The following is a 12914-nucleotide window of genomic DNA, read 5'->3' as shown; positions in this document are numbered from 1 at the left end:
TCAATGATAAACTACATTTTTAACCCACGTGACTAAAATATTGATATTTTAATATACAAAGCTATTCTAGAATAAACCTTCAGTATTGATCTACACACAACTACCTGTAACATTTCTTACTTGCATTCACAGTTCATCAGGTCTGACGTGAACAAGTTAAATGATTTCATCAGGGAATGCTGACTGATAGACTAAACCATCTTGACTAAATAAACTGTTTTGCATACATAGGAAATTATGTTGGTAATTTCTACACTTTTTGTTTTGGAAGTGATGATTAAATATGTCTACATATAATCAGTACATCTGTCATTTTACTTTAACTTCATTTATTTTGTCTTATCTGTATGAATGAAAATGTCCTATTTAAATAATGGCAAAAGACTTCATTGCACATATTGTATACTCACTTCATACAATCTTGTCCCATTCTTTAGAAGCAGATTTTGGGATCATTTTATGTTTGAATATCCTACTATATTATTGACTTGTTTCTCACTGGCAAGATTTCAGCCCATTTTTCTTTTTGAGAACATGTACTTTTGTTTGAGCTACAAACCTGACAAGATTACCTTTGCTGATCTGCAGCTTTAGTGTGTCTCTGTGGGCATATACCACAGAAATACCAACAAATTATAGCTAAATAACTGCTTCTGTGGTGTTTTTACATAGGAAAATAGGAATACATTATGCCTTGTGATATAATACCATCATCATTATCATTATTAAGTAAACAGTCATGCACCTGTGTGGATAGCTTCTCTCCCATTCTTGCATTTCATGTACAGTTAAAGCACCTAGAAGTGCTACTGTTGGCCATGTCTCTCTATGGGGTAACTATCAATAGTCTAAATTGATGTTTTTTTTGTTTTAAATCCAGCTTTTACTGAGACAATATGCAGCAGCACTTATACACATATTCAACACAGAGGGAAATGGAAAGTCTATAAAAACTTGCAAACGAAGCCGCTGAGAGGAGTGTGCCAATCAAAACACTGTGATACTCACACACAAAGCTGTCAAGGCTGCAGCTGCCTCACACTTTGTGCAGCTGAGTATGCTAATAGACTGAGCAGAAATGAACAAGGAGAGAATTTGTTTGAGTTTAAGTGAGAGCTGCAGAGCTATGAGGATTAGAGGTGCTATATGAAAGAGAAGTTTACTAGCTATGTTTAAGTACAATAACAAAGCTCTTCCTCTCCTTGTTTCTTTTTTTTTTTCTTTTCACTCCTTGATTCCAGCTCACTTGTGACTATAAATGTCTTCTTTGGTGACAGACTCGGTGAGATCAGCCTTGGTTCGCTCCCTTCACTTTGTGTGATTGGAAACCCAAAAACTCCCTCCTCGGGTTAGCTATAGCCAATAAGTGTGGGGGAACAGTCGGCTCTTAAATGCTTTGATGAGAGGAAAAGGTGAGAATCGAAGTGTTGGAGCACAGGGGATTTATTTTTAGGTGTCTCATGAAACTTCTCAGTGCCACACCAACAACAGCAGAGGAGATGACAGGTAATTATGGTACTCTTTAATTGGCTCCCAAGCTAAAGCATGTCTGTTAGCCCAGTGATCCCCAATCCTGGTTCTCAAGGCTCACTATCCTGCAGGTATTAGATGTGTCCTTGCTGCAACACACCTGATTCAAATTAAATGAATCTCTGACAAGCTCTGCACAAGTCTGCTATTGAGCCATTAATTAGTTTATCAGCCGATTATCACTCAGCACTACATTTTATCCCTCCAATTTAGGTTTTATGTGTCGGAGGTAAGGATAGAAATACTAAGTTTAGTATTTATAGATAATGCATGTGCGCACAAATGTTATAACGGGGTCAAACAAGATTTTTACAACAAGATGTGTTGAGAAAAACATAAGTTATTTGAACATAAAAGATTTGGGGGATTGTAGAAGCATTTTTCTGTCCAACCAAACCAGCAAGTACTACAGATTTTCATTTTATAGTCCTATAAAACAGAGAAAATCAGGCTGTTCTCAATCTTTTGAAGATACAACCTCAAACTGTTTGGTAATTTTGTTTCAAAAATGACTAATTAGCCACTGCATTTTCTGTTAACTGTTAAAAATTATGTGTGCTTCAGCTTTATTTAGCTTTACACACTGGCTTTTAGGAAAGCCAAGTGTTAGATGGACACTTTGGCTACACTTAACGGGAAAATTTGTTAATTTTCTCAAGGTAAGACAAGGCAAGACAGTTTATTTGTATAGCACATTTCATGTACAGGACCACTCAAAATGGTTTACATAAAACAAAAGCATTGCAGACTACATTATAGTAAAAGGCAGCAACACATTGCAAGAATCACAATAAAATCATACATTACATTAAAATGATTAAAAGCAAGATAAGTTCAAAAGTTAACATGCAGATTTCATGCATAAGCACATGAGAAAAGAAATGTTTTAACCTGAATTTAAAAATGTCTACATTTGATGAACTTGCAGTTTGTTCCACTTGTTTGCAGCATAACAGCTAAATGCTGCTTCTCCATGTTTAGTCTGGACTCCGGTCTGGACTAGTTGACCAGAGTCTTTGGATCTAGGTTTAAAATCTCTGAACATATCACAGATGTATTCTGGGCTTAAACCATTCTGGGATTTGTAAAAGGGTTTTAAAATCTTTTCTGTAACTGACTGGAAGCCAGTGTAAAGATTTTAAAACTGGTGTGATGTGTTCAGATCTTAGTCCTGGTTAAAACTCTAGCAGCAGTGTTTTGGATGACCTGCAGATGTTTAATGCTCTTTTTAGGAAGTCCTGTTAAAAAACCATTACAGTAATCCAGCCTACTGGAGATGAATGCATGGATGAGTTTCTCTTGGTCTTTCTGGGAGACTAAACTTTTAATTCTGTTGATGTTTCTGAGCTGGTAAAAAGCTTCTTAGTGACTGCTTTGATGTGGCTGCTGAAAGTCAGGTCTGAGTCTACCAACACTCCAAGGTTAAAAACTTGGTCGGGATTTCAGGAGCCCGAGTCTCCAGGTGTTTACCAATGCTGACCCTCTTCTTTTTGCTGCCAAACAGAATAAAAATAATAATAATATACAAGTTGAACAGAAGAGGTCCAAGGACTGACCCCTGAGGGACTCCACAAGTCATGGCCACTCGGTCAGATTCATAGTTGCCGATCATAACAAAATAACTCCGGCCTTCTAAATAGGACTTGAACCAGTTAAGAACCACTCCAGAAAGTCCAACCCAGTTTTCCAGCCTGTGCAACAGGATCCTGTGATCTAACGTGTCAAACGCAGCACTGAGATCCAACAGAACCAGGACTGATACTTGACCAGAATCAGTATTCAACCTAATGTCATTTAACACTTTGACCAGAGCTGTTTCAGTGCTGTGATGAGGTCGGAAGCCGGACTGAAATTTATCAAGATTTCCACTTTCATTTAAAAAGTCATTAAGCTGGTGAAATACAACTTTCTCAATAATCTTGAATATAAAAGAGAGGTTAGAGACAGGTCTATAGTTGTTCATTATAGCGGCGTCAAGAGTCCTTTTCTTTAGAAGTGGCTTAATAGCAGCTATCGTTAGTGACTTGGGAAAAATGCCTGATGCCAGTGACCTGTTAACTATCAGTAGGAGATCACTTTCTACTGAGGTAAATAATTTTAAAAAGTCAGATGGTATCATGTCCAGAGTTCATGTTGTTGATTTCAAATGCCAAACTGTTTCTTGTAGGATTTTTAAATCAACCATTTTAAATTGCGACATAACATCAGAAATATTTCTGGGTTTTAAATCAAATCAAACTTTATTTATAAAGCACCTTTCATGCCACAGGCAACACAAAGTGCTTTACATGATTAAAAACATGTATGCATATAAAACAGAGTTTTATACAGAATGTTGTCTTAATCAATGCCACAGCATCCATTACATTCAAGATTTTCAGACTAAAATGATCCAGGAGTCCATCAGCTGACTCTGCACTGGTTATTGGTAACATAGCTATGGCCTCCACAAACTTAGCACTTCTTTCATTAATGTACCTCTTCCTAACCGAGGAGCAGGTTGGTTGGACATTCTGAGTGATCAGTAAATCAAACAAAATACAAAAATGGTCAGACAAGGCTAAGTCAGTGACCGCAACAAAAGAAATATCAACAACTTTTGAAATAACCAGGTCCAAAATGTGACCTTGAATGTGGGTCGGTTCTTTTACATGTAGCCACAAACCAAACATGTCCAATATGGAAGAAAATTCCTTGACATTGCCACCCATCATGTTATCTATGTGAATGTTAAAAAACCCAGTTAAGATAAAATGGTTACAATCAGTAGAGATAACCGACAATAACTCAGAAAATTCATCAATAAAATTTACACAATGTCCTGGACGTCTGTAGGTGATTAGAAATAGGATTTTAGAAACGCCCCTTTAAATAAAACTAAGATATTCAAAAGAAGTAAAATCACCAAATGAAATCTCTTTACACTGGAATGAATCTTTAAATAAGGCAACTTCTCCTCCCCCTTTCCTCCCGTTTCAACATTTATTCATGAAACTAAAATGAGGGGGTGCTGTTTCATTAAGAACGGTAGCACTTGTGTCTTCTGTTAACCATGTTTCTGTCAGAAAAAGAAAATCTAAACTGTGAGAAATGATGAAATCATTAACTAACAGGGACTTGCTGGACAGAGATCTAAGATTAAGTACAGCAGCTTTATGAAGTTTACACTAGTCTCTGTTGTATTCTGAGTTATACAAGGTACAGTTAACAGATTTGATCGATTCACCCCACAAACTGACCGTGTTTGATTCCTTATTTTACTAACCCAGGAGTCCTACTGGGTCTAGGCTTGATCTCAGAACAGCTGTCAGTAGTAGCAGAACTACAGCAAGGACCCTGAACGCATCATGGCATGTTATCTTTGTTGTGAACTCTGCTGCTGCATTGTGAACCTCCTGCACATCCTGCCGTGCCCTGCTCTGCCAGGACAGATGATCTAAGAGGAGGAAGAGGAGGATGAAGAGAGGGAGCCCTGTAAGATGGTGGTCGCTGGGATCCAGACCGGGATAGAGAGATCCTTTGAAGACCTTGGGTGATGTTGAGAAGGGGGTCTGGCGAGGGGGGGGGGCTGGGAGTTAGATCACCTCTCTGCACTTCTCTGCTGTGTCCTTTGCTCTTATTTGTACTCTCACGTTTGGGTTTGCCGTCCCAACAGCATGACGTAAGTGTGCACCAAGTAATCTCCATCCAGTTATATTTGGATGTACACCATCAGGTCTGAATCGCTCCTTACAGTTCCAAAAGATATTGAAGTTATCAATGAACTTTATACAATGGGTGATACATGCATTTGATAACCATGTGTTCAGGCCAAGAAGTCTACTGAAAAGTTTAATTCCTTTACCCGCTGTAGGAATGGGTCCATGGTGTGCTCCATACTGACACGGTCTCTCCCAGAGCAGAGGAAAGTCTTTCTTCGGGATCTCGGAGCCGGTTTTCCTCCTCAGAATATCAAAAGACCCCATGTGGACAATAATCTTCATACCATCTGGATGTGAAGACAGAATGATCGGCAACATCTCTATCAGTTCCCTGACTGATGTATCAAAAAATGTTAGATTTTCTGTCTTTGCCATTCTCACATGCTGTTATAGAGTCCCCAATCAGAATTGTGTCTATTTCTTTTTGTGTGGAGGAGCCGATAGCTTCTGTAGTCCTCTTGTTTGTGGAATTTTGGCCTCTCCTCCTGTTTTGGTTAGCCCTGGGCTGAGTTTTAGGGCTATTTCTGAAGTTTTATTGATCCTTGCATTACATTCATCATCATTCATTTTAATATGAGTCAACATATATTTATTATGCAGTGAGACTTCAGGTGGTGGAGTGAGTGTTAGAGCTTTAACTTTCCTACTGGATGTACCTCTGCAATAAATAACATCAGACCAGGTTCTGGCCGGGGTTGATGAATTTGGTCTGGCACCAACAGTGTTCCAGTAGGAGAGATCAGTCTGACCATCCGGTTTGAGATCTTCCCCAGCTATTCCAATGTCATTTGAACACATCCAAGGAAGTGTATCAGCCAGGTCTGTAGCGGGAGGCTCCACATTCGACATGCCTTCGCATATTAAGATTTGACTAAATCCATTTGACAACTTAGTAGCTTGTACAGAAGCTGCAATAGACAATTCTTCATTCACACGAATGCCTTGCAGTGTTTCAATCCTTTTCTCCAGCTGTGTTATCCTCAAACAAAGTTGCTCACACTCAGTGCAGCTCACTGATACTGCAGGGTCAGGAGACATTATTCCACTAGTTCTCCAATGGCAATTAACTAGATTTATCAAAAAATATATTTTGTTACAGTGATTTATAAGTGACCAGGAGTCCTTGTTCCTAAATTTCTTGCTGGTAAAGATAAGAAAAGAAGAAAAATGCAAGAAGAAAAATGCATGGAGAGCAAAGCAGGAAGCGTCCGCACGGCAGCAAAGTAGGAAGTTGTAGGAAGTAGAAAGTAGGTAGCTAAAACAAAGTTTGCTGTAAAGAGTTTTGTACTCCCTCCACACTTAGGACAGCTGTTTCTCAAAACTGTCTGTTCAACTTTGTTGAATCTTCTGAATCAGCAGAAAAACAGAGATGACAACTTTTCTCTTCCCATGTTTATGCATTAATCGCGCCCAGTCTGAATTTCTGACATATCACACACACCTCGGTGTAGGACACTGCACAAGAAAAAAGTTCTGCCCAGGAGATTTGTGTGTTTCTTCATGAAGACTAAAAAGACTTAGTTACATAGAAGTATGAGACCTCTAGTGGTCATTGGAGTAATTGCATGTAAATTGTAAGAATGGTAGCCTTTGGGGCACTGGTTGTGTTGTTAAAAAAAGGGTATTTCGATCCTAAATATGATCGCTTTCTTACCCTAACCAGGTAATTTACCCTAAACACAGAGTTTTTACATAAGTATGAAGGGGGGAAAAAACAGTTAAATGTTTGATTTCAACATGCATTTCATGTAAGTGAGTGAAATTGCTGTTTTCAACACAATGTCCACCAATTCACCTACTTTTGAGAATGTTGTGTGTTAAAGACTTTACAATGTCTGCTACAATTTGAAAACATTTATACAAGTTTAGTTTCCACTCTGACACTTTTAGGGTTGATTCTTTTAGTCTATGAATAAATGATGTATACCGTTGTTGGGACTGGAGAACTTGTTGGAAGTCTACTTTATGTGTAAGTTGTATTTACAACTTACACATCAGCAGGCTTTGACTACATCTGCATAAGCATGTGTAGAACACATTTGTCTTCACCTACATATCCATTCTTTGTTTGTTGGATAACAGGTGGTTACAATGGAAGTCCAGAAATGTTGGATGTTGCCCAAAGAGGTACAAGTTGCATCTAATCTGTTTAATTTGTGCCTCTTTGTCTCCTTTCATCTCAGTCTTCCTACTTGGGACTCACAACTAATTCCCAGCCAAATATCTAGAGGTGCAGCTTAATACCTAAAATGCAGCAGGTGGAGTGAGAAGCATGGAGACTGGTGGCCTGCTGGAGGGGCTTTAAGAGAGGAGAAACATTTTTGTATGTGCAACTACAACTAGAAACATATGTTGTCACAAACATATCTAGTCTAAGAAATTCATTTCCATTGCTTTATGTTGACAGGTCTGATGCAAGAATGTTTCCTAATGTCTGCCATCTCTTCCACTGCTTGCATCTCTACTGGGAGGGACTAAGATGAGATGGGAGGAGAGGAGGGGAGGGGAGGAATCAACATGTACTGAGGGACGATGAACTCTTGAATGAAGCAGTAAAGGATTTAAGATTCAAGTGTAAAGCCCTTTTCCAAAACAAAAGCGCTACCTGTTAGTATTCAGGTGGACAATATAATAAGTGTTCTGTGTGGTGCACAGAGGATACTTTAGACTACAGATAATAATAAAAACTTGAAGCAGACTAAAATGTCTGAATTTTAAGATCTTCAATAACTAAATATTTTAGTTATTTTAGATAAATGTGAGTTTGTGAAGAAACAAGCAAGAAAAAAAAAATAAGCCGGAAAAAATGGCAGCTCTCACATTTTATCATGATCTCCAACACTTCTGCACAGGTTGTATTTACATACTGACTGTCTTTGCAGTACATTGACGGTCACGAACACTCCTCGAATGACAAGCTCCACTGACACGAGCCATTAATCAACAGCTCTCATCTCCTGCTCTCTCGTGTCAACCTTCTCGCGTGTCAGAGTCGAGGCACAGCGTTAGAAATGGCCCCGTGTCAGCTGCGATCAGGGCCTCACCTCTCTGAAAAGGCCGGCATAGGCTGTGGCTACAGAAAGACCAGAGCAAGAGGCTGCGGACGAGAGACTGCTAGGAATTAATAAATTCAATTACACAAAACATTTGAGTAGAGCAAAAAAAGCTTTAACTTATTTTGGGGGGATTGCATGTCTCTCTCCGCAGTTTTACATGATAAAACAATGAGGCTTGAGTTATTTTAGCTGCAGCCTCGTGAGGTTTATAATCCAGGCTAAGTGACAAGCTAATTTGTGGTATTAGATTGCTTTCATCGGTTCGTTTGGGCCTGCTTTGAACATTAGTGGTATGAAAAGGCCGCTTTGCCTCAGCGGTCACATTGACTTGTATGCTTAGATTGCTGGGGGGTAGAAAGGAGACGAGGTGGTGGAGGAGGAAGAAAGAGAGGGGGGGGGGGGGGGGGGGGGGTGTTAGGGGTCGCAGCAGCTCTTGGCGGCCATATTTCCACAGTCGTGTTCAATCTTTTCTGTGCAGATAGGGAACAAGTAAAAGCAATTGAAACTTAGGGAAAGATGACGGAGCTGCGCGGGGGAAACTTCCAACCAGCCGGGATCAGTGGAGTGTTCAATCTAATCATAGTGTGAATTTAGCCTGTTTATAATGACTGTTGAGACTTAAATTGAACCAAAGGTCCATGGAATGAGAAAATGGGTTTTCTGCAGGGGTGTAAATTCATCACAGAAGACAAGATGTGACTCTGATGGTGTTAAAGTGGCTCAGCAGTGAGACAAAAACTGACCGAGTTGCCACACATCAAAGAGCCAGAGTGAATGCGTGTTTGTGGTGGAAGTTTAAGAATGAAATCGACCCTTGAACACAGATATGAGACCATTTTCTTTAACAATATGATGCTAAGTCAACTTAATGCTGATGACCATTCAAAGTGTCAAAGGCCGAAACAAGTAATTAAAGGCAATAGAAAAATGGAGGATTAGTTAGAATTAATCTGCAACTTTTCCCATTTTCTTGCAGAAAATGCTGAAATGGAAAGTTATGGGAATCTAGCAGAGCATAGCAGAACTAATAGGCTGGCAGCCCCCCCCCCTGAAATGAGAAGGGACTAATGGATCCGAGGCCCAGGCTAAGATGGCTAAGGAAGATTGCATGTGGATTTAAGTGATTAAGAACGTGGTGGCCCCGGTTCTCCTTTTGTCAGAGAAAATGTAATATGAGAACGAATGCTAAAATATGAATTTCTTCATTTAAAGGACTCAGGGTGCAGTTCAGATCTGAGATTAGGAAAGGATGCAGGGTTTGTGGTGTGAGGGGTAGCAGAGGTCTGCAAATATCTGTATATTTTTTGGGCCATGGGATGATTTAAATACTTATTTGAGGAGGAAAGCTGTGTGGCAGATGTCCTAGAAAGTCAGCCAAAGTAATACAACTTTACTGTTTTCCTAAGGCTACTACAGCTTATTTTATTACACCAATTAGTAGAAAGTTTCTTATGCAGCTTTTAAGTAAATATGAAAATGATTTGACATTAATCTGACATAAATTAGGTACACAACATAACATCTGGGGACAAATAATAATAAGTAGCCATTTTTTTCAATGAAATTTATGTGGTTTATATTTAGTTGTTGCATTTTCAGATCTTTGTTTTCTTTGCTCTGTAGTAACAAAGCATAGATCTAAAGTTAATTTTGGTAATAAATGAGCACCAACACATGAATTCTGGTGCTCAAGATATTAAAAAGTGTAAGAGCACATGACTATTACAGACTACAGCCTTGAGATTATGAGTCAGTATTGAAAATACCATACTAGGATTATATGAGGGAAAACTACAGAGGAACAACCAAACTGATGTTAGCCACATTAGCAAAAAATTGCTAATGTTTTTCATTTTGTTTAAAGGGTTTATTTCAAGCATGTTAGGATATTTACATAAACAAACACTTAACAATTTAAAATTGAAAATGCTACAATCCCATCCTGTATTCCTGGATTCATTTAATGCTACCCCTTCTCCATTTCTCAACAAATGTACTTGTTGGTGATCCAATTCTTCACGTCCTGCTTCTTCTCCTCTGGAGATGTTCAAGTATACCATCATATTTAGATACAAAGAAATGAGCATCAAACAAAACAATAAATAAAATCAACATTAAATATTAGCAGCAAAAACAAAAAACTAATAAAAATTACACAAAAAAACCTCTAGCATGCCCAATGTGACCACCGAGTACCAATACCAGTCCCCTGATCTTGCTATCAATGAGGTGCAGTGAAAGTTGCTTTGCAGAGCAAATCCCAATCACTCTTGCACAACATTCTGTACGTAAACCTCCAAGCACATCAACCTTTTAACTAAAATGAGTCCCACACACAGTCATGTTTCTTGTTCAATGCTTGAGTGAAGTTGTGTCTCTTCACCTGCACAAAGTGCAGCCAGGCAGAAACTTTGCAGTTCTGAAAACAGCATGAGCAATTATTAGCTAACATTAATCCTGGTACACTCAGTTCTCCAGTGAAGCTTCCACTGGTTCTCCTCACAACATAATTAATTTCTCTCTGGATGACATTTCTCCTTATCCTTGTGTTTTCCTGGTTCATTAATACCTGTCAAACTAAGGCTGTTTTTTTGTGTGGATCCATATTTTTGTTCCATTATTGTTTAGCTTGTTCTTAAACTGAACATCTCAAACACTATAGCATAAATGTTAATGAAAGGAATAGCACACAGAGACTTCATTTTCTCAAAAGCTTGCTTTTTAATACAATTTTCTCCACTTCAAGTCACTGAAATTGTTAACCTGCAAGTAGCACTTTAATTGAGTGAAATTAATAGTTGTCACAGAGTCTTTTGTGGCAATAAAAACTGAAGTGATTTATGTCAGTAATTTAAAACAAATGAAATTGAGATGGTCCGGTAAAAAGTGATTATTGATTAATGGTGCTAATTAAGTCAAAGCTGCGGCATATTTCTGACTAACCGTAAAATCATATGACACAAAATGAGACAAGCTCTAAGAAAAGGGGGAGTTTAATAACATGAGCCATAACGGTATCGACCCTTATTATTGCTTTTAATTTTATTGGATCATCATTTAGCAATACATTACGTCTTCCATGGAGATATTATAGCAGATAATGTTATATTGTGATGTTATGTCATCTGAGAATTGATTGCCTGACTGGACTTTATTGCATTTTCAAACCATGTAAAGACACAATTTATGACATTGTGCCACGTTATTGCATAATCAATCAATGGACGTAGCACCAGAGGGCTGTGTGTGTCAATCTGACATATTAGAGAAATTAAATCTGAGTGTATATATTACACAGTTACAAAACTCACATGATTCCAGGCAAAAGTGGTAGACAGGGAGCATGATTGCTATGCACGAATTTAGACCACTAAAACTACCAGGCTGAGGTCAAAGAACAGTCACCATGTATGAGAGCCTATATTTTTACATTAACATTACATTGTTAAATGTGAGATAGCTTCTCAGTTCAATAAGTGGCCTATTAGCAAGAGTGCTGATCAGTAAGAAAAGAGCTTTACTAACAGATCTGACTGCTAACAGCATCAGGCTCAATAGGGCCACTCATTAGGTATTTTTACCAGAGGAAGCAGAGCAGACACTCGAAGTATTCTGTGAGAGCCCAGGCATGTCTTCTTGCCCCCAGCTTACATCAGTCTTAGGACACTTCAGACTAAGACTCCAACCATGTTGACAGACACAGACTGGATGGGAATAGGTAAGATTGTATTGATGCCTATGCTATTATTTCTAAGAGGAAACAAATGTTTTAAAAATCACAAGCAAAATAAATTTTGCTTTAACTTAACCTTTTCATCACAAGACCTATTTTATCTGCCTCCTGTCCAAAATAACATATAACAAATTAAATAAGCCTTCACAAATCCAAGGGCTGTGTAAGAAATGGCACCTTGTGAGTTTGTAATGAAGCAGCTGGGGAATTAAGGTGTGATACATAGGCAGACAGGTCAACATTTTAGGCTGTGGTTCATGTGAGGGTGAATTAGGGAAGGCTGCTGCCATTGGGGATTGCTGTTGCTGTCAGAGGAGAACAGTTGCTTGGTCTTCAACAATATCCAGGATGGTGCTGATTATGAACAGCATATCTTCAGCTTGACAAGAAGTTAAGCAGATGTACTTCATCATGCTCTGCTGTATGTGTTCTCATGCTGGATTTATACTGGTGTGGCGTCTACGAAGCATATGCGAAGCGTCTGCGAAGCATCAGCGCAGTAACGCTAATGTGCTTGCACACTTAAGCGTAGGGTTACATTATCATGTTGTAATTTCTCTTCCTCGGTTACCACACAAATTTATCGAAGTTTCATAAATTCAAGAATAATCACAAAATGATCAATCGCAAGGTAGTACTTCCACGTAGCCATGCTGCATGCAGGGGTGCTCATCGGGTCTGGAAGAAGTGCACGTCAAGTTGTTACCGATCTTACACACATGCTGTGCAAGTATAAAACCAAGCCACCTTTATTTATAAAGCACTTCATAAACAGTAGGTACTGACCAAAGTGCTGAACAGTAAGAATATATAACATTTAAATGACATAACATGAATTTAAGGACATAATACAACAATATAAGATCAAAGTTGATATAATGGAAATAAGATTAA

The 12914-nt window shown here is 38.6% G+C and overlaps 1 protein-coding gene and 1 long non-coding RNA gene across 2 annotated transcripts in view; one reads left to right on the top strand and one right to left on the bottom strand.

Annotated features, from left to right (window-relative positions):
- LOC121634865 overlaps window positions 1-7850 on the top strand; it is a 43495-nt gene extending 35645 nt beyond the window's left edge. The window contains exons 2-3 of the long non-coding RNA XR_006009312.1: window positions 7415-7554; window positions 7639-7850. This is a non-coding gene — a long non-coding RNA (uncharacterized LOC121634865). The remainder of the gene's footprint in view (window positions 1-7414; window positions 7555-7638) is intronic.
- Window positions 1-12914, bottom strand: part of LOC121634863 (chemokine-like protein TAFA-2) — an 80385-nt gene that overhangs the window by 44846 nt on the left and 22625 nt on the right. The gene's annotated exons all lie outside the window — the stretch shown is intronic.

This window comes from Melanotaenia boesemani, chromosome 23, assembly GCF_017639745.1.
Source record: "Melanotaenia boesemani isolate fMelBoe1 chromosome 23, fMelBoe1.pri, whole genome shotgun sequence".
In the NCBI taxonomy this organism is placed as follows: Eukaryota; Metazoa; Chordata; class Actinopteri; order Atheriniformes; family Melanotaeniidae; genus Melanotaenia; species Melanotaenia boesemani.
Note: the sequence above shows the minus strand (reverse complement) of the source record. Positions and strands in the feature narration are given on the sequence as shown.